At 48.2% G+C, this 19,482-nt stretch overlaps 1 long non-coding RNA gene across 3 annotated transcripts in view; it reads left to right on the top strand.

Moving 5' to 3' along the window:
- LOC309633183 overlaps positions 1–16,393 on the top strand; it is a 43,328-nt gene extending 26,935 nt beyond the window's left edge. For all 3 annotated transcript variants that reach the window (XR_014247364.1, XR_014247365.1, XR_014247366.1), the window contains exon 3: positions 15,090–16,393. This is a non-coding gene — a long non-coding RNA (uncharacterized lncRNA). The remainder of the gene's footprint in view (positions 1–15,089) is intronic.
- The last annotated feature ends 3,089 nt before the right edge of the window (positions 16,394–19,482 follow it).

Genomic DNA, 19,482 nt, shown 5'->3' with positions numbered 1-19,482 from the left:
GCAATACTGAAGCCAAATAATGCCATCCAAGGACAAATTAGCCCAGGTGGTATTTGGGCATAGAATATGAGTGGGCTCTGCTGTGGTCTGCCCTGCTCCAACACTGGGACTCAGAGAGCAGTCAGGTTTCCCTTAGGGTCTGAAAATTGGGGCAATGTGGATGATTTCCCCTTTGCTTGCACCTTAGAGAGCTCAGGGAGGAAGCCAGTGGAGTGAGAAGGAAGGAAGGGAGGGAGGGAGGAAAGGAGTTAGGGAGGATTCATTTATTGAGCACAGACTGCTTGCCAGACATTGCTGTTGGCTTTTTCATACAAGCGATTCCACTGAATCTTTAGAATACCACTGTGAGGTAGGTAATGAGTGCCTACCTTGCCTAGCTAATGAGTGGCCAGGTTATGTTCAAACCAGGTTTGTCAGATTTCCAAATTCCTCCCTTTTCCTCTTGTCTCCATGAACTAAATCTACATACATATACACCTGTATATATGCACGTGCACATGTGTTTTATCACATCTGTGTTTCTTAATACTGCCCTTGTCACCAAGCAACCAAACAATGAGGGTAAATTTCCTCTGTTATATTTCTGTTTTTTATAATCTTCTCAGGCTAATTGGTTTTCCTCTCTTCAGAGTTGCCTCCAATGTTGTTTTCATCAGACTTTGCCTGTGTGTTGTCGAAGAAAGGAGGAAGAGAGGAAGGGATGAGGCTGAGGGAGACCATTTGTCCTGGTTCTGTTGCCTACTGGGCATGGTTTGTTTTCTTTTACTGTTGGCGGGAGGGGAATGCCACTGTTTGCCACCCTGTACCACCAACTGTGGGAATTCTCAGATCTCCTGTAGATAAACAGTTCGGCCCTCTTTAACCCACAACCTGCTGATAGTTGAAATTCTCCCTTTGCTTTGGAAACAGCCATCCTTGGAGAAGCTTCTTTTCAAGCAGCCATTCCATACTTCTCTTAAAGGGGCACTGAAGACCTTGCCCCAGTTTCCAGGGCCCCCTACGTTTTTGGTTTTTTGGTTTTGTTTTGTTTTTTCCTGAGAGGAAGTGGAGAAGCGCTGGGGGTGGGAACGCAGTAATGAGGCTGCACCTCCCTTCCCACTGGCCACCTGCTGCCCAGGGGAGGAGATCTGTGATCAGGTGGTCCCCCAGTCCCCACCCCATGGCTCCTTGGAGCAGACACAGATGCTTCAGGAGGAGACGCTATCACAAAAGGGTTTATTAGGGAAAGAAAGTGTGAAAGGGATGGGGCCGTTGGCAGGGACTCCTGCTCCATGCTTCAGCCTCTGCTGTCTGCAGGTTTCGTTGATTGATCCTTCCCTTTCTTTCTCCACTCCCTACTTTCCAAGGGTTTATATTCACTTTACAAAGAAAAGCAGTTGCCAGGGAAAGATGTTTAGAGTACTGTATTAAAGTTTGGTGGAGAGGAGGGAAGAGGAAGGAAAAGGCTGGATTGTGGAGGGCACAGGGTGGGGGGATGATACTGGCTGCTGAAGACAGCGAGAGAAAGCAAAGGCAGGCAGGCAGGCAGGCATGAGAGGCCCGAGCAGCAGCCAAGGAGCGGAGAAAGGGCTGCCGGGGACAGGGGGACAAAGTGTGCCTGAAGCCTTATAGAAAAAGAGCAAAGACCTGACCAGGAGGAACGGTTAAAAACCGAAGTGCAAATGGACCTTGGGGTTCTCCTGGCAAAGAGTACCGCCAACAAAATACAAAATAGGCCACCGCGACAACCCAGAGAAACAAGTGCTGTGGAGGCCGTTCGGAGATGCCACAGAAAAGGCCCAGCAAGTAAATATATAAAGGGCAGAGTATGCTAATATGCTGAGAGCCTTTAAACGGGGGAGTGGGGCGGGGAGAGGGAGAGAGAGAGACCATGAAGGTCTGAGACAGAGCGACATCAAGTGAAAGCAAAAGCAGCACAGAGACAGACAGGGACAAAACACACACACATATAGCCAGACCCCATAGAGGGACACAGAGAGAAAGACAGAAAGGGCTGAGGGAGGGGAGTGACAGGGGGCGAGTGGGGTGAGAGAGAAAGTCTCTAGCCAAATGCGGGAGACTTGGCAGTGGGACAGCGGCAGCCGGGCGAGGCAATAACTGCACTTGCTGTGTCTCGTCTATTGTTGTCTGGGGGGGGGGGTGGTGGTGGAGGGGGCAGGGGGAGTTGTTTGTTTGTTTTGTTGTTTGGCCTCTTTGTCTCTTTTGTTCCAAGCAGTTAGTTTGCTTCTTTCCCAGACACTGGGCTGATGGAAGAGCTTTACGGATTTTTCTTAAAGAAACAGGATTAGCTAGTTTACCAGTATTAGTAATTTCTCAGTCCTAACCAGTTCCTGCCTAAGTGACTGTTTTATTTATTTTTTTAAAAAGGATCATATTAAGAATGGAGAGTCAGTGTTTACGCTGTTTTTTTGTGCCTGATTAACAGGAATGAACTGGTCAATTTCACCCTCCCCACTCAACTCCTTCCTAGGGGTTTGCCAACACTGCAGGGGGGAGGAGGAAAGACAAAAAGGAGAAGAAAATCCTACAAACAAAAGTAATGGGGAACATACATAAATAACTCCAAACACATTGGTAGATGTTCTACTTTTTTTAAACCTAAGCATCAAGATTCGAAATATAAACTTGAAGCTTTAAATAATCAGAAGAGGGGCTTTGAAGGAAGAGGGATGGCTCGGTCATCCCTCCCCTGACTCTGCCAAGGCACTGCCTGCTCCCTCAGAGTTACACCCGGGCTTCTCCCAGGCTCCATCCCAGAAGATAAACAGCACAGCCCCCCGGCTCTGGGAGCCTGTCCTGGGTCACTCCCCACCCCCTCCTTGGCCTTCCTGAAAGGAAATGACCGTCCTGCACACTCAGGGAGCCGAGGTGCCAGTGTCACTACGCTGAGTGCGGAGTTGCTTTCTATTCATTTGAGGAGAGGTAGGGGAAAGGGGTGTACCACAAGCCTTTCACTTCTTTGTTTCCACAGAGACTCCCTGCTTCCTGTGCTCCTAGTAATTTAACTAGGTTTTGGTCTACAGCAGACAGCTTCTGAAGGAAATGAAATTTTAAAACACTCCCAAATTCATCTCTGTTGGGTTTTCAATTTCTCTCTAATCCTCCCGCCCGAAGCACAGCCAGCCTTTTTCTTAATCTTATCTTTCTCCTCTCCTCTCCTGCCTTTAACGCTCCCAATGAAATCTAGGGTGCTGGAGATTAAAATTAGATACAACCCTAAGACTCTAGAAGGGTAGGTGGGGTAGGGATGGCAAAGGGAAGTGGGGGGCTCCTTTGTGAATGGATCCTTTATACTCAAAGTAAACACAGACCACAGTGGATGCTTCTGCCCTCCGAAGTGTGGCTGGGTATCGCTGGCTCTGGGGGGTTAAGGTGCTTCTCCTTCGTCCCGCCCTTGAGGAGTTTGGGACTTAAGAGACAGACAATTTGGTCAGCTGCTCAGACTCGGGGGTGGCAGGGTGAGGAGTTAAGAAGCAGGGCTGCTTACACTCACAACTTTAGCCGCTGCCCTCCTCCTCTACGTTAATTTTTCTTCTCTCGCCTCCCCCCCTCACCCCACTCGCCACGCCTTTTAAAAAGCCGCCACAGGCATCTCGCAGATGATGTCGCCTCGTGGTTTTGCTGTTATTGCTGGGGGGCCATTTGAACGGGCGGGGGATACCTCCCGCCTTCCCAGGCTGGCCTCCGCTGGGTTTTCTCCGACACAGCCTTGGTGACAACGTGGACCAAGGCATGCGGGGACCGGCGGGGGGTGGGGCGATGGGGCGAGGTGGGGGGACCTCGGTCCCAGGCGGCCCAGCCCTAGTGGGGTCTGTGCGAGGCGCGGCCTGATGGAGCACCGGGCGAGTGGCGCACGTGTTCCCAAGCTCAGGGAGGTCAAAGGGAGGACATGGTGGGGGCAGGTCTCGGCAGCTCTCGAGGGGAGGCATTTGTAGCCACCTTTGCTTTGGGTAGACGTTTCACGTCCGCGGGCACACGAGGTAATAGACATCCTCCTAACCTTGAGCGTCAGGCAAACTTGATTCTGTTGCCGGGGACGCTGGCGCAGCCGGGCTGAACCCATTAGCCCCTACGGACTTCGCGCAGGGCAGGCGTCGTCTGCGACCGACGAGGGGAACGCATCCGGCACGTGGAAGGATCAAGGCAGAGGGCTGGCCCCCGACCCTGGCGGGGTCAAGTGCGATCCCCATCCCAATCCGGTGGGATTCAGAAACACCCGGCGACCCCAGGCCCGGGAGTCCGCCCCGCGCGGGTCCGCGGCGGATTTCGTTTCACTTCCCCGCACGCGGTGCGGCGCACCCAGAGATCCAGTTTCCCCGGGACGTTCCCGTTGACTTGGTTTGAAAGTTAAAGCCCCGGGGTAGTAAGGCTGGCCGCAAAAATCTCCAACTCCGCTAATCCTAGACAAAATAAAAACATAACAGGCCACAAACCAACCAACTCGGGGCACTTTCCGTGGGTGTCTCTCGGCGGGGCACCCGTTGCTGCGGGACCTGGAGGGAGGGAACCTTTCTACCTCGAATTTTCCGTGTGTAGGAAGCCCTCAGGAAGGTGTTAGAACGGGGTCTCCCCCCTACTCCGGTCTCCTAAACCGGTATAAAAATATCCCCCTCACTGCCTGCATCCGCACCTCTGGCGGGGCTTGGGGGCGAGGGCCGCGGGGAGGCACAGGAGGCTTGCCTTGAGGCTGAGCTCCAGCACGAATTTGCCCCACACCAGGACGGAGGGTCTCGCTGGGAGACGAAGCCCAGGCGGAGAAATCGCGGCCTGGGGACCCCTGGCCTCACTCAGGAAACAACCCGCCCGGCGCGAAGGATGCGTCTCCCTAGCCCAGCGCCGGGAAACTGGAAGGCAGGCGGACTCTTGAGGCTCCAGCAGGATGTAATCTCAAAGAAAAAAAAAAAAAAAAAACTAAAAAAAAAAAGGAAAAAAAACTAAATTTGCACAAAACTAAACTACAAGCCCACAGGTCCCTGCGCCGCAAACGAGGTGGGGGAGGAGGGGGCGGAACGGCCGAGGCGCAGAGAGTGGAGGATGTGGAACGAACTCCGTCCCCTGCAGAGTCGGTGCCTTCGGGGGCTCCACCACCACGCGCTCCCACTCGCAAGGTTTGGACTCACAGGGGAGGCCGAAGGTGGGAGGGAGAGGAGAGAAAGAGAGGTGGAGGGGGCGGGGGAGGAGGGGTGGTTCTTTTTCTCCTCTTGCCAGCGCCAGCCGAGGCGAACTAGAGGTGGCAACGCGCTAGAAAACTTTGGAAAGTTTAGGTAGCACGGTTAGCGGAGGAGGCGCAGGGCGTGCAAGCTGAGCGGGTAGGCGTGGGCGAGCAGGCTGGGTGTCATTGGGAGGCCAGGTCCTGAGGCGGTTAAAGATCCAAGTCTCCCGGATCAGGTCCGCCCACGGCCGCAGAGGCTTCTAGGGGCCAGTGACCCTGGGGAGTTTGAGGGCGTTTCTCTAGGGGACAGAGCAGGCAGAGCCGGGGTTCCGCGGTGTGTGTTGGTGCGGAAAACACTACCCCACGACAGCTCAGAGCAGCAGCGGGAAAGGCTTGTCTGCCAAAGCGGGGATTAGATCCGCCGGCTCAAAGGCTCGGTCGCCCACCTTCTGCCACCCGGCGAGGGCCTTGCGCGCGCCAGGGATCTTTGGGGGTGATGCGCTCAGTTTCGAGTCGCGCGCCGGGTCTCCGTGCACCACGTGCGCCCACGGCCTCTGGCGGGGACATTTGGGAGAGTGCCCCTGAAGGGGACGGGGCCACGCAGCCAGGATCAGGCTTCTGCGAAGTTCCGGCCTGCGCATCCTTGCTGGAGGCAGGACGCAGTGGCCCAACCCAACTTCTCCCTGCGCCCTGGGAAGGAAGTGTAGTGCGCTCTCTGGAGCGCAAGGCCGCCGCCGCCCATTCCACATACCGCCTGGCATTCTGCTTTTCCTCACTGCGCACCAGGGAAAGGCATAATTCAATAATATCATCCACGTGCAACACGGCCTTTTCCTCTTTTGCTCTGGAGCCTAGGGCGTTTCGAAGGGGAATCTCCCAATTCCCAAATAAATACCTATGGGTCTAAAGCCGAGCTGGGTTCTGTAGTAACTACTGGGGGGAAAAAAGAATTCAAATCGGATGTGAATTTACAGCCTGAAACGGCTTATTTAGGCTCATTGAGTGCCATTCCAAACGGCCCGGCTCGCGCTATTTCGAAAGAAGCTGGAGATTGGAGAGAAAACAGGGTTATTTAAGATGACTCCCAGAACGCGACTTTCCTTCCCCGGCTCCCTGTGTGACTGCGTCTGGGCTCCCGCTTAACGCAGCCTGAGCGGCCCAGCCTTTGATATTTAAGCCTTGCCAGCTCCCGGGTGAAACTACCTGTTGGGAGATTCCGCAGCCTAGGCATTCAGCCCTCCTTTACCCCGTGCAAAATCCTGGCAGCGATGAGGATGGTTCTGGGCTTGGCACGAGAAGGGAGAGGACAGAAGAGCCGGGAGCAGCGGACAAAGTCCCTGGCAGTGCCCAGCGAGCTGCGCCCGCGCTTCTGCTTGCTCTTGGGGAACTGGTAATAGCACGCTGAGCGGGGCCCCTGACTTCAGGGATGGGCCCAAACTCAGCACGATTCTCTAAATTCGGAAACCACGAAGCGGTGCCGTTTGTGCTGGCACCTCGGTGCAAGTCTAACTTTAAAAGACAAAAAGCCTCCAGGCGGCTTTCTCGGCGCCCACTCCCACCCTGCACTCCAACACCCTGCGCTTTTTCCCTGTACCAAAATTCACTTTACTACTTCTTGGAATTCTGAAAACTCCTCCGACGCTTGGACTCGCTGCAGCCCAGAGGCTGCTTAAAAAGCTCTTGCAAGAGTTGCTTGAGGGAAATCACTGTGTTCTTGCGAGCAAACAGAATCTCTGTATTTTTAAACAACCTAACTGGATGAGGGAGCGGAGCTAAGAAGGGCAGTCTGAGCAATCTTTGCAGTCTGTTGGAGGAAATTTCGGAGACTGGGGACAGGGGGCTTGTCTCTCACAGGAACCTGTGGGAAGGACAGTTCGGGCCGGGCCCTGGGGCTGGAAGTCTCACTTGGGAAGCGCACAGCCCGGGTCTGGCTCGCGCGTTTAATAACATTCTTTCCGGCAAACTCTCCAGCAGATCCTGCCCTGACATCAAATTGGGGTGGGTGTAGAGACGCAGGCTGGGCTAAACCGGAAAAATTTCCCCCAGACGCTGAAGGCAGTCCGCGTTGTGTCTCCGATGCGGGTTTCTGCTTTTTGATAGCGAATTCCACTCCGTTTTGGGAGAGGTGGAATTTGGGAGAGGCCCTACGGAGGGGCGCGTTTGGGGTCGGAGGGGACGGAAAGACTTTCTCTATAGCTAGGGGTACAGAGGCGCTTTATTTCTCGGCGCACGCGCTTACATACCCCATTGTCACAAAGCACTCGGCTGAAAACGAAATGGGGACAAATATTAGGCAACTGCAGGAAAGGAGGGGTGGTAATCCTCTTCTTGTTTAGGATACTCGTTTTGACAGCGAAGACTGAGGGGCTACACGGAAGAACGAGAATTTATTCATGAGAATTTATTGCACAGGGATGAGAGTTGAGACTTCGAGCCTAAAAGACAGCTCAGAACGTTTCCTGCGCCGCAGTCTCTTTTTACGATCCTGGCAACATTGGGCTGTTCGGCCCTTAAGTCACACCTCTAGTCCCAGACCTTAATGGTATTTCCCTTCCCCGTGCGCCTTCTTCCTGTGGCCACTCATCTCGGCATCCTTGCCCAGAACTAAGGGCGTCTGGAACAACTCTTGCAAACTTGCGCTTCGCAGGGCGCACACGCACCGGTGGGCTCTCCCCGCGCGGCCCGCTCGGCTGACCCGGGGACCCCTCGGGGGCCTGAGAAACCCGGAATATTTTCCAGCACTCAACCTCGGCGCTCCTGTTCTATTTCAGTTCAGTCCCAGGGGCACGGACCCAAGGGTAGTAAACAATGCTGCTTATTAGAGATACAAACGGGCACAGAAAAGAACCGCGCGGAAAAGCAAGGGCACAAAGCATTTTAACAAGTGGCCAGACATTCAGAACTGCCTTTGAAAGTGACTTCTAACGTACAACAGAAGGCATTTCTCTAAGAACACTGAAGTACGAAGAATATAGGTTTATCAAAGTATGATGATTGGAGCAGTTTTTATTTATTTGGTTTTGCTCTCTGGAAATCAGGCAGAGTTGCTGCTACCTGCTGAAGCCTCTCTACCAGGCACCTCCTTCCTCCTCCCTCTCCCACCTCCCTTAGATCGCTAGGCCTCATAAAAAAGGGAGGGGTCTTCCAGGTGTTGGCATACTTTGGAACCGTTATTTCAGATCCCACAAGAATTGAAAACATTACTTTCCCTTCAGGCAGAGACAACACGGGCTTTGGGGGGAGATGTCATTGTAACAGGCGAGGCCAGATAATTCAGAGATACAAAAAAAAAAAAAAAATTACACTTTTTCTTCTGACCTCCAGAGTGGGGTCTGAAGATTCTTCCTGGGGAGCGGGTGAAACCAATTTCTGCTCTGCCTGATGGCCTTAAGAAAGGGCCTCCCATCTGCTCTGAACACCCCCCTTGCAATGTCAGGAAATCTTCCTGCCTGCAAATATTGGCAAGAGGCTGCTACGACAGGCGGTGCTGCTTTAAATAGGAAGAAGACCACAGGGCAAAAGGAGTCTCAACCTTCCTACTCACCAGACCACCTGCCTCCCACCCCCAAAGGCCCAGCACTGGCAAAGGAGACTATAAGGAAAAATCTCTGATTCTGAGCAGTGTGGGAAATGAATCAGTGTGTGTTCCAGGAACACGCCTCTGTTGGATTCTCAGGAGCTGGGCTGCCCCAGAACAGGTCTCCCCAACCCAGCTGCTGAAGTTTTAGTGTCTGAGCATCTGCACCCTCCATGACCCAGTCTCTCCGCTTCTGTTGTGGTGGTTCAGTTAATGCTGGGAGAAACTTAAGAGGTTCCTCCATCCAGTTCTACTGGGCGGCTCTGCTTCTGCTTGTGCTAAGCAGAGGGTCTAGTCTCACCAAGGCCAGCCCTGTGCCCCACACAGAACTCTCAGCCTAGGAGATTGGACTGGGGCTGGCTCTGGCCGGGCCAGGGGGCTCTGGCCTTGAATTTCATCCCCTCTGCCAACCAAGGGCATCTCTTTTGTCAGGAAATAATCATGAGGCCAACTACACCCAAGGAACAGCCTAAACTGTCTTTTCCCACCTCCCCGCCCCCCCAAGCTGATGACCTTACAGTGTTCACGCATTTTTGTTTCCTAATTTAATTCCTGTATTATTTTAGAACTTGTTCCGCTGTCTCTGGCCCTTTCCGCCTACCCTAGTTGACAACTTTTAGGAAGGGTTTCTGCCTGATGAACTCAAGCTTGAGAGACCTCCTTGCAAAGCCTGTGGCTGAATTTTAGAAGGTGCCTCAGTCACTTTTGGGGGTGAGCTCTGCTCTGTCCTTCCCACAGTTTTCCAAATCAACTGGCCTGTATCTTGTAATTTTACAGATGTGGAAACCAAGGCTCAGAGGAGGATTTGACTTACTCAAGGGCATACAGTGAGCTGAGAACAGAGTCTGCATCAGACTCCAAGTTTCTCGATTTGAAGTCCATTTGCTCAGTTTTGAGAGTGGTGTGATCGCTAATAATAAACTACTGTTCGGGAAGCATCAACTCCGTACCAGACTACATGCCATGCCAGACACTTTACATAAGTCATCAGGACAGCAATTCTAAAGAGCATCATTAGCCCCAATAAAAATTTAAAAATAAAATTACGAAAGTAATGATATGCATAAATCAAAATACTTCCAATAATACAAAGGGGCATAAAATGAAAGTAAAAATCTCCTACTCTGCCCTTGCCCCCTGCCCAGAATACCACTGACCTTTTTTGCCCTTTAGTGACTTTCTCCATATCTGACAGACCTTATCATTACTTTATGAATGAGGAGAGTTTGGCTCACATCAGGCAGACTGGCTGGGGCTACCTGTCTCCAGGCTCAGCACTTGCATTCTTCTGCATTAGCTAAGGTGAGTGGGGAGAACATGGAAGTGAAGGAAGCCAGAGATTAAAAAGAAGGGTCAGGTTAGAGTTAATATCACCCCTTCCTTTCCTCTGCTCCTGCCCCATCCAGGTTCCCACTAATGCTACAGTTTTTCAGGAGCCCAGACCATAGGCTCTCTCAGGGCAGATAACCTGATGCTCATCTGTGATGTCAACTGGACAAGCAGCTCTTCTCAGGCCCCTGTCACCTGAGTACTGTCACCCAAGTGCTGCCCACACCCTCTACTAGCTCTAGGACTGGTACAAACCTCTTAGGCTTGAGATTTCCCTGCCTGTCTCTGCGGGTTGTTCCGAAGCTAGAATGAGAGGCAGGGAAAGGACACCGTAAACTTGAAATCTCTCCACGTAAATAGAGCAGCCGCCTTTCAAAGGCCTGTATAGGACCCTGTGCCCTATTCGTTCAGAACAGTGGATTTTTAGGGTTCTTTGCAAAAAGGGTGTGTTTTGGGGATTTGAGGGTTAGCATTTTGTGAGTTGTGCCTGTGGGGCAGCGCTAGAAGTATGTCTTAGAGAAGAAGGGGCTGTTCATTTATTCCTGAAAGACGGCAACACTGAGTCTTTGGAATCTGAGTGGATTTCTTTCTGCTGGAGAACAGATACAGCCAAGCTGGTGAGGGCAGAAGGAAGCAGTTACCTTGTCTGGGTTGCACAGTGGGGTGGTGAGGGGTGTGGCTGAAAGGATGCTTAAGCTGGTCCCTTTGGGTAGGTGTCTACCTCCAAAGGCTGATCTGAGACTGTTTAGGGGCAGGAGCGGTGGTGAGGGTGAACACCGGGGGGCATGAGCTTCCCAGAACCAGTCATTTCATTTGTTTGTTATTATTTTTTGAGTGGAAGGCAGGGGTATTAGAGGACGGATATGATCGTTTTTCCAGGCAGCTAGTCCTGTCATTGAAGCTCCTTCATTCTGGAAGAATCTTTAGAAACATCCTCAGCTGAGGGGCCTCCAAGTGAGAGCAAATGATAAGCTGCGGCCACGGTCTCCTAAGCTTTGCAGAGGAAGAGCTGCTGGGGAGGGGGTCTGGTGTCTCTGAAAAGCCCGTCTACAAACATGCCCAGAGCCCGGTGACATGCACAGATATGAGATGGGACGGAGGGAGACTGTGAGCGTCAGGCAAGAAGAAGAAAACGGTTTTAAAGTGAATGAAGGGAGCTGGGGAGTGGGCGGGTTCCAGAGAGAAACCGTGAAAGGAGGGCAAGGCAGATTTTCGTGGAGGCCTAGCCGGGCTGCAGAGCTTGCCTTCAATGCCGGTGTCAGGACAAAGGAGGCTGCGCCCCCTGGTGGCAGACCGGCAGCCGGCGCCCGCACGCTACGGCGGAGACCGGGCGGCCAGACCCAGGGACCAGCTGGAAAAGTCGGCGGGTCAGATGCCTTTTCTTCTGTTTGCTAAGGGAGTTGAAGTTGAAATAGCCTTTGCTTTCTCAACTCTGCAGTCTAAATAGAGACGCTGGTATAAAGAGAGCGGGTTTTGTGATTTGGGTATGCAGTTTAGGCCGACAGGACAATCAATGCCTGTTTGGAAGTAGCCTGGTGGGGTGGGAACTGCCCTGGCTGGGAGAAAAGACCTGCGTTTTAGGTGGAGTGCTGGTCTGGAGCGAGTCTTTAAAAATTTAAGAACCTTCTTTTCCTGGTCTTAACACAAACGGGGATACAGTAAGATGTTTTGAAGGTCTTTTCCAAGCTCTAATACTGGGGTTTATGAGATAATCATTACTCTTTTCCCAGAGCCTTGCACATTTGACATGATTTTTTTCTATTGACACACAGGTGCAAATGTTACATGTTTCGGCATCATACGTTCCCTGGTTCTGAGCAAAGATTTTCGTGGCTCCTTTCCTTTTAAAAATGCAAAAGAATCCTCTTTTCACACAGAAGCCATCCCCTCCACCTTTTGTGGAGCCTCTTGCAAAAAGCAGCAGTGTGAGCGCAGATCTTTAGTCTCTGCTCTATTTCTTTTAAAAATAAAGTAGGAAAGTGTTGTGCTGGAAATTATGCTGCTAAGTGTTACATGTGGTAGGTGTGAATGTATGTTTCAACAGTTCCAGGCACAAGACCAAAAACTTCCCCAGAATTAGCAGAATTTTCAGCTATAATCTGGCTAACATTTCTGCAAATAGGTACAAAGACCAGTTTGGAAGTATGCTGCCTCCAAGGAGCTGTATAGTTGGGTTTCCATTGAAATTTTGGGCCGTCCCTTAGATGGTCAGGTGATTTTAAGTAGGATCGCTGAGCGTTCCCTCTGTTAAAACCTGCAGATCGAGTCTGAGTAGCCAGTCATACCCCACGGCAATTTCTCCTTTCTGCTCTGCACTTGAAGTCTTACCGCTATGGAATGGGTACATTTTCGTTTTCGTTTTTTAAGAAACTGATTACAGTGCTGCAAAGGACCACTTGAGTAGCAATCTTAGTTTTGCAGAGGTACAGGGAGTGTGCAGCCATTGTCCCGTGGTAGACAGTGTCACTATGCCATGCGCTACCCCAGAGGAGCAGGTCCCTCTCTCTGAGAGAGGGGAAGCAGGAGGACGGAGAGCAGCCCATGCAACATGGCGGATGGCAGCTGCTGAGACGGGGCTAGCGCTGTGACTCGGGGCACCGTGCCCGCTCTGAAGGGAACAGCTGTGTACTGGGCTGAAATGTGTTGTGTCCCCTCCAAAATTCCTACGACGAAGCCCCAACCCCTAGTACCTCAGAGTGTGACTCTATTTGGAGAGAGGACCTTTAAAGATGTTATTCAGGTAACAGGAGGTCAGTGGGATGGGCTCGCATCCAATGTGACTGCTGTCCTTATAAGAAGAGGAGATTAGGGGCTTCCCTGGTGGCGCAGTGGTTGAGAATCTGCCTGCCAATGCAGGGGACACGGGTTCGAGCCCTGGTCTGGGAAGATACCACATGCCGCGGAGCAACTGGGCCCGTGAGCCACAACTACTGAGCCTGCGCGTCTGGAGCCTGTGCTCTGCAACGAGACGCCGCGATAGTGAGAGGCCCGCGCACCGCGATGAAGAGTGGCCCCCGCTTGCTGCAACTACAGAAAGCCCTCGCACAGAAACGAAGACCCAACACAGCCAAAAATAAAAATTAAATTTAAAAAAAAAAAAAAAAAGAAGAGGAGATTAGGACACAGGCAGGTACAGAGGAAGGGCCTGTGAAGACACAGGGAGAAGGTGGCCATCAGTGAGAAGGCAAGCTCGAGACCGAGGCCTTAGAAAAAGCGACCCTGCTGACACCTTGATCTCAGCCGTCTAGCCTCCAGAACTGTGAGAAGATAAACTTTTGTCGTTTAAGTCACTCAGTCTATGGTACTTCGTTATGGTAGCCCTAGTGAACTAATACAAGCGGCAACTCGGCACCAGCCAATTCTGTGCTCCATTTAGGGATGCAAACAGAGAGTTACCACATTTTTCTAGTTTTCAAGAGAGGTTAGGAGTCTTTTGCCTTTTAACTCTTGGCAGCAGGGCTGGGGGCTTCACAGACATGCAACCTGTGCAGTCACACAGGGCCTGGTACTAGGAAGGGCCTCGGTGCTTGGTTTAATGTGAAATTCTTAAACTTTGAACAAGGGGCCTGTATTTTCACGTTTCACTGGACCCCGCAAACTATGGAACCAGTCCTAACATGAAGTTTAAATAAAGTTTAAGGTTAAAGTTTAAATAAGGCTAAGAGTAGGAAACACAATATGTCTGAGGCTGGATGCAGCATAGGACACGTGTATGAACTTTCTTTTGCTAAATGGATTACGATTTCCCATTCCCCCAGAATCCCTGGGAAGAAATTTGTAGAGCCCAGAGGCTTTCTGGGGGTTGGACGAAAGGCACAGATATTCCCCAGGTGTGAGATTCTACATGAGCTAGTGTAACCCTAACCAAAAAAAAAAAAAAAAAGCAACTTTTTTTTTTCAGGGATGGGCAATAAGAACGTCACAATAAGAATATGCTGAAAAAAGGGGAAGGATAAATTGGGAGACTGGGATTGACATATACACACTACTATATATAAAAGAGATAACTAATAAGAACCTGCTGTACAGCACAGGGAACTCTACTCAATACTATGTAGTGGCCTGTATGGGAAAAGAATCTAAAAAAAAAAAAAAAGAGAAAGAGTGGATATATGTATATGTATAACTGAGTGACTTTGCTGTACACCTGAAACTAATACAACATTGTAAGTCAACTATACGCCAATAAAAATTAAAAAAAAAAAAGAATATGTTGAGAAAGGGCCCAACACGAGGAATTAAGTGTTTGGTTTGGGATGGAGAGCTGGGTTGGGCCCTGCGTATGCCTGTTGCTGGAAGCTCTCCCAGAGCCATCCACCTGGGCACCGAGTTGGGCTTTGGGAAACTGGAACTGAGTTTCCTCCCCAGTATGACCAGCAGGACTCTGAGGGGCAGTAGAGCCCACTGTATAAGCAACATGGAGACACAGCAAGTGACAAAGTGAGAGGGACTGGCTAGACCCCAGTTTTCTGCCCGCAGTTGGGGAGCAGGATTCTTTCCCCTTTGGGCTGAGCCAGTCCCGAGATTCTTGAGAGGTTTTCAGTTGGGCTGGGTCAGGAGTGCTGAGTTGTGAGAGGGAAATCTGGACTGCCTGTTTCAAGGTGGGCCTGAGCACGCCACTGTAAGTGAATGAGATTCTTGAGGGTCATGGTGCATGCCATGTCGGTTGATTCTCATCTGGAGGGGCAAATCCTGCGCCTGGTGAAAGGCACATCAGTCATCAGTGAGCAGAGTCCCAGGGGATATTATGGAGAGATCCTGTTTTTAAGGCTGTGCATTGATTTATAGAAGCTCACTGAAAATATTATAGCGGAATGTTTGGTCAGGAGGTCTGCTTTTCTAGTTCTATTTCTGCCTGGTACTGGCTAACTGGAGAGTGTAAATTTAAAAAAAAGTAATTTCTTATGCACATTTATGCAAACTCCCTCAGGGGAATGAGTGAAAGACTGTTTGAGACCCTCTGAATTTCTTGGAAGAAAGTTGCTGTATAAATTAATATAGAGCTTTTTTTTTTTTTTTTTTTTATCCCAGGTCTGCAAGACACTTGGAAGCACACTTCCCATCACGCAAGGGAGAAAATGAAGCTCTCTACTGGTCTCTATCAGAGAAGCTAAAAATTCCCCTCTCTTTTCTGCAAGTTTCCCAAACCCCATGACTCTGATTTCCAGGCCAGAGAGTAAGGTTTAATTTTTATTACTCTTTATACTTTGCATATGGAGAGTGCCTGAACGGCACTGTGAGGTACTAGTTATTATGAACCTGTTGTGGGCAAGGCCAGGCCTTGGTGTGACAAGAAATTCAATCACACCTGCTCAGTGATCTGTGGGCCCCAAGTCAGCTCCTATGTTCTCCTGACAAACAGCGCCCTCCCCCGCCCTGGAGTTGGTGAGCCAACTCCTTCTTCGGGCTGAGCCAGTCCCAGGATTCTTAAGGGGTTGGGGTAGTGACCCCAAATTTAAGAGAATTGGAATTCTCTATGTGGCATTTCTACTTTCATTCCTAAACGGTAGGGAAGGAGAACGAGCATGTGGAAAATAAGAAACCTCGCTAACAATTTTAACTTAAAAGACCACTGGGTTAAGAGAAATGAAAATTATGTCCATATAAAAACTTGTCCACAAATGTCATAGCAACATTATTCATAATAGCTGAAAAGGAGAAACAGTTCAAATGGCCGCCTGGCCACCAACTAATGAGTAGATAAACAAGATGTGGTATATCCCTACAATGGATTACTATCTGACAATAAAAAGGAATGAAATATTGACACATGCTACAACATGGATGAACCTTAAAACATTATGCTAAGTGAAGGAAGCTAGCCACAAGGGAACACCTATTGTATGATTCCATTTATATGAAGTTCCTAGGCTAGGTATATCTATAAAGACAAAAGGTAGACTATTGGCCACCAAGGGCTATATAGGTCAGGGTGGAGACATTGGAAGATGACAGTTGAGTGGGTCAGAGTTTCTTTTGGCGGGTGATGAAAATGTTCTAAAACTAATTGTGGTGAAGGTTGAACAAGTCTGTGAATGTACCGAAACCACTGGATTTTGCACTTTAAATGGGTAAATTGCATGGTGTGCAAATTATGTCTCAATAAAGCTGTTAATCTTTTTTTTAATGATACTCTAAAAACGACCATTGGTTTATGTATTTTTCTGAAGTTGCTCACCTTGAGATAAATGTGTCTAGGCTTAAAAACAGATTGTATGAACTAAGTAAAATGAGAATGTGGAAACAGTGATTTTTCTCCTAGGTAGAGAGACTGATTTGCAGAACCATGTGTAGACACAATAGTTGTACTAGTAAATGTTTTGAACTTTGCTGAACATTTTTTTCCTTAGCCTGAAATCATTAATACCTGTTTGCATGATGATACGGAAGTGGCTTTGTTGTTTTTGTCATTTCCATATTCCTTTCCCTTTCTTAACTAATAGCACCCCAATGTTCTCTTAAGGACCCACCCACCTCATTTTCAGTCCGTGTGGTTTGCATGTTGCTGACCCTATGCCTTAGGCTGTGTGACTCCGACCTGATCAATTAGCAAATTCTACCCAGTGGTGTTGGAGCTGGCTCATACCAGCTCATCTGAACCAACCAGTAGATTTTCAGGAATTTTGTGAGCCAGTTGTTAAACGTCATCACCATTAAAATTTAAGTATATATATATATTTATAATTAAATAAATTATATTTAAAACAAAGTTAACAGGCACTCAAAACTCATCACTTTCTAATTATTTGAATACATTATACTCTTATCTGTGCTCTTGAGGCTACTGACATCTATTGGATCTGGATGGTGGAAGTACTATATAATGGTCCGCTACTGTGCGTCTTTTCCCAACTCCAAGTTCAGTGACTTCCTGTTGATAACTTGAAGTTGGATATGGTGGCAGTATTTAAACCACGGAGGTTAGGCAAATATTATATATGAGGGCTCCCCCTTTTTTGTCAAGGAGATTGTTAAACATTTACTAGCTGTAGTGTGTTGAATGGTGTCCCCCGCAAAAGATATGTCTGTATTCTAATCCCTGGAACTTGTGAATATGATCTTATTTCAAAAAAGGATCTTTGCAGGTGAAATTAAATTAAGGATCTTGAGATGAGATCATCCTGGATTATCCCAGAGGGCCATGCATACAATCACGTGTGTCCGTATAAGATTAAGGCAGAGGGAGATTAAACACAAATACACAAAGGAGACACACAGATAAGAGACGGAGGCAATATGACCACAGAGGCAGAGATCTGAGTGAAGCGGCCACAAGCCGAGGATTGTCTGGAGCTACCAGAAGCTGGAAGAGATAAGAAACAGAATCTCCCCTAGAATCTCTGGAGGGAGAATAGCCCTGCTGACATCTTGATTTTGGATTACTGACCTCCAGAAAAGAGGAAGTAAATTCCTCTTATTTTAAGCCACCCAGTTTGTGGTAATTTGTTACAGCAACCACAGGAAACTAATGTACATGCTGCAGCATTATACATGGTTCAGGGATGGGCATGTGCCCCATGCTAGGACAATGGGAGGTCAGCTTCTATTGTAAACGAAACACTCTGCTTCTACCAGGGGTGGCTATGTGGTTCCATCTTTGCCACCATATTTATTTGCCAAAGAAGGAAAACAGCATAGAAAGTGGTAAAGTTGGGATGTAGAGACAGAAAAAGAGAAAGAGAGAGAGTCCAGATAATGTTATTTGAGAAGCTAGATCTGTTCTACCACTGAATTTTTTAAATTCTTTGAACAAATTAATTTCTTTTCTTTCTAAACCAAGTTCTTATCCAATAAAGCCATGTTAATTTTCAGAGCACAGATAGGGTTGTAAATACAAACAACTGCTATCATTTCATTAGTTACTGTTTAAATCAAGCATAACTAACAAAGAAAAGTAAAAAAAAAAAAAAAAAAAAAAAATATATATATATATATATATATATATATATATATATATCAAACAGTGAACAATCTGAGACCTACCTGAATTCAATCGTCCACAATTATTGAGCCAACCATGTCTAAAACATTCCATTCAGGACAGATATCCATCTATTTAAGAGCTTACAATTTATTTGCCCGTAAGGAGTTTAGTGTAGCCCACATTAATGAGGTTACCAGCAGGATTAACTTTTCATTATATAGTCCATATTTTTCCAGACAGTACTAAATTCATGTAATTTCATTATTTTTCCTAAAGAGAATTTGTTTAATGCACACCTGAAATATTTTAACTTGTTTATGAGATTACATTTAAGTACATTCACAGATCATAAAAAAATCTCTTGGAATTTTTGGGTTGGGAAAATATTCTTATAGTGATTTTCAATAATACTGTACCTTTGGTAATTTTGTACCTTTCAGCAATTTTTATTTTCCATTATCCTTAGTAATTTGTTAGTGTGGACAAGCACATTTCGGAAGGAGCATGCCTCAGAAAATCCTAAGGACAGACATACTGTATTGAACTATTTTTAAAGTAAAAAGAAAATCTTTTTATCTTTAGCATTTCTATCTCTAACCATTTTTCCAGTTCAAGAGGTTTAAAATTAATTCTGTCCCTCATAATCCTATCTCTTACCTCTACTTTCAAATACCTTTGTTTTTTGATGAGCACATTTTGGATGAATTCCCAGTCAACTTTTAAAATTTAATTAAACGCAGCTAAGTTTAACTCAGATAGCATTAACAGATAGTTTCTTGATAGCTGATTAACTGGGAACTCATCTTTAGGAATTCTAAGAAAAAAAGGTTGCTGAGCGTTGTTTGTTGCTAAAAGTTCTAATACTGATGTCACTAGCATCAATAAACGAATGCCCACTTGTCTTGATTTAAAAAGGAAATGAACTTTCAAATGCAAATATCCAAATATTACATTATTCTGAGTATTTTATACTTGCTAGTAGCATTACTTATCAAAAAAGAGAATTGGAGTATTTTCAAGTCAAAAAACCCACAAAAACCATCAAACACATAAAGAACAAGCAAGCAGACTGCACACACGCAGGCACACACGCACACGTATGTGAAGCATAGGGAATAAAAGATTTTACTGAGGATATATACATTCATCGGTCAATATTCAAGCCTGCTCTCTTAGTCTAGAACAGTACTCCTCCTGTACAAAAAAGTAGCCACCTGGACTTCCCTGGTGGTGCAGTGGTTAAGAATCCACCTGCCAATGCAGGGGACACGGGTTCGAGCCCTGGTCCGGGAAGATCCCACGTGCCGCGGAGCAACTAAGCCTGTGCGCCACAACTACTGAGCCCGCGTGCTGCAACTGCTGAAGCCCACGCACCTAGAGCCAGTGCTCCGCAACAAGGGAAGCTACCGCAATGAGAAGCCCGCGCACCACAACGAAGAGTAGCCCCCGCTCACCGCAACTAGAGAAAGCCTGCGGACAGCAACGAACACCCAACACAGC

This window comes from Balaenoptera borealis (assembly GCF_965194805.1).
Source record: "Balaenoptera borealis genome assembly, chromosome: 8".
In the NCBI taxonomy this organism is placed as follows: domain Eukaryota; kingdom Metazoa; phylum Chordata; class Mammalia; order Artiodactyla; family Balaenopteridae; genus Balaenoptera; species Balaenoptera borealis.
Note: the sequence above shows the minus strand (reverse complement) of the source record. Positions and strands in the feature narration are given on the sequence as shown.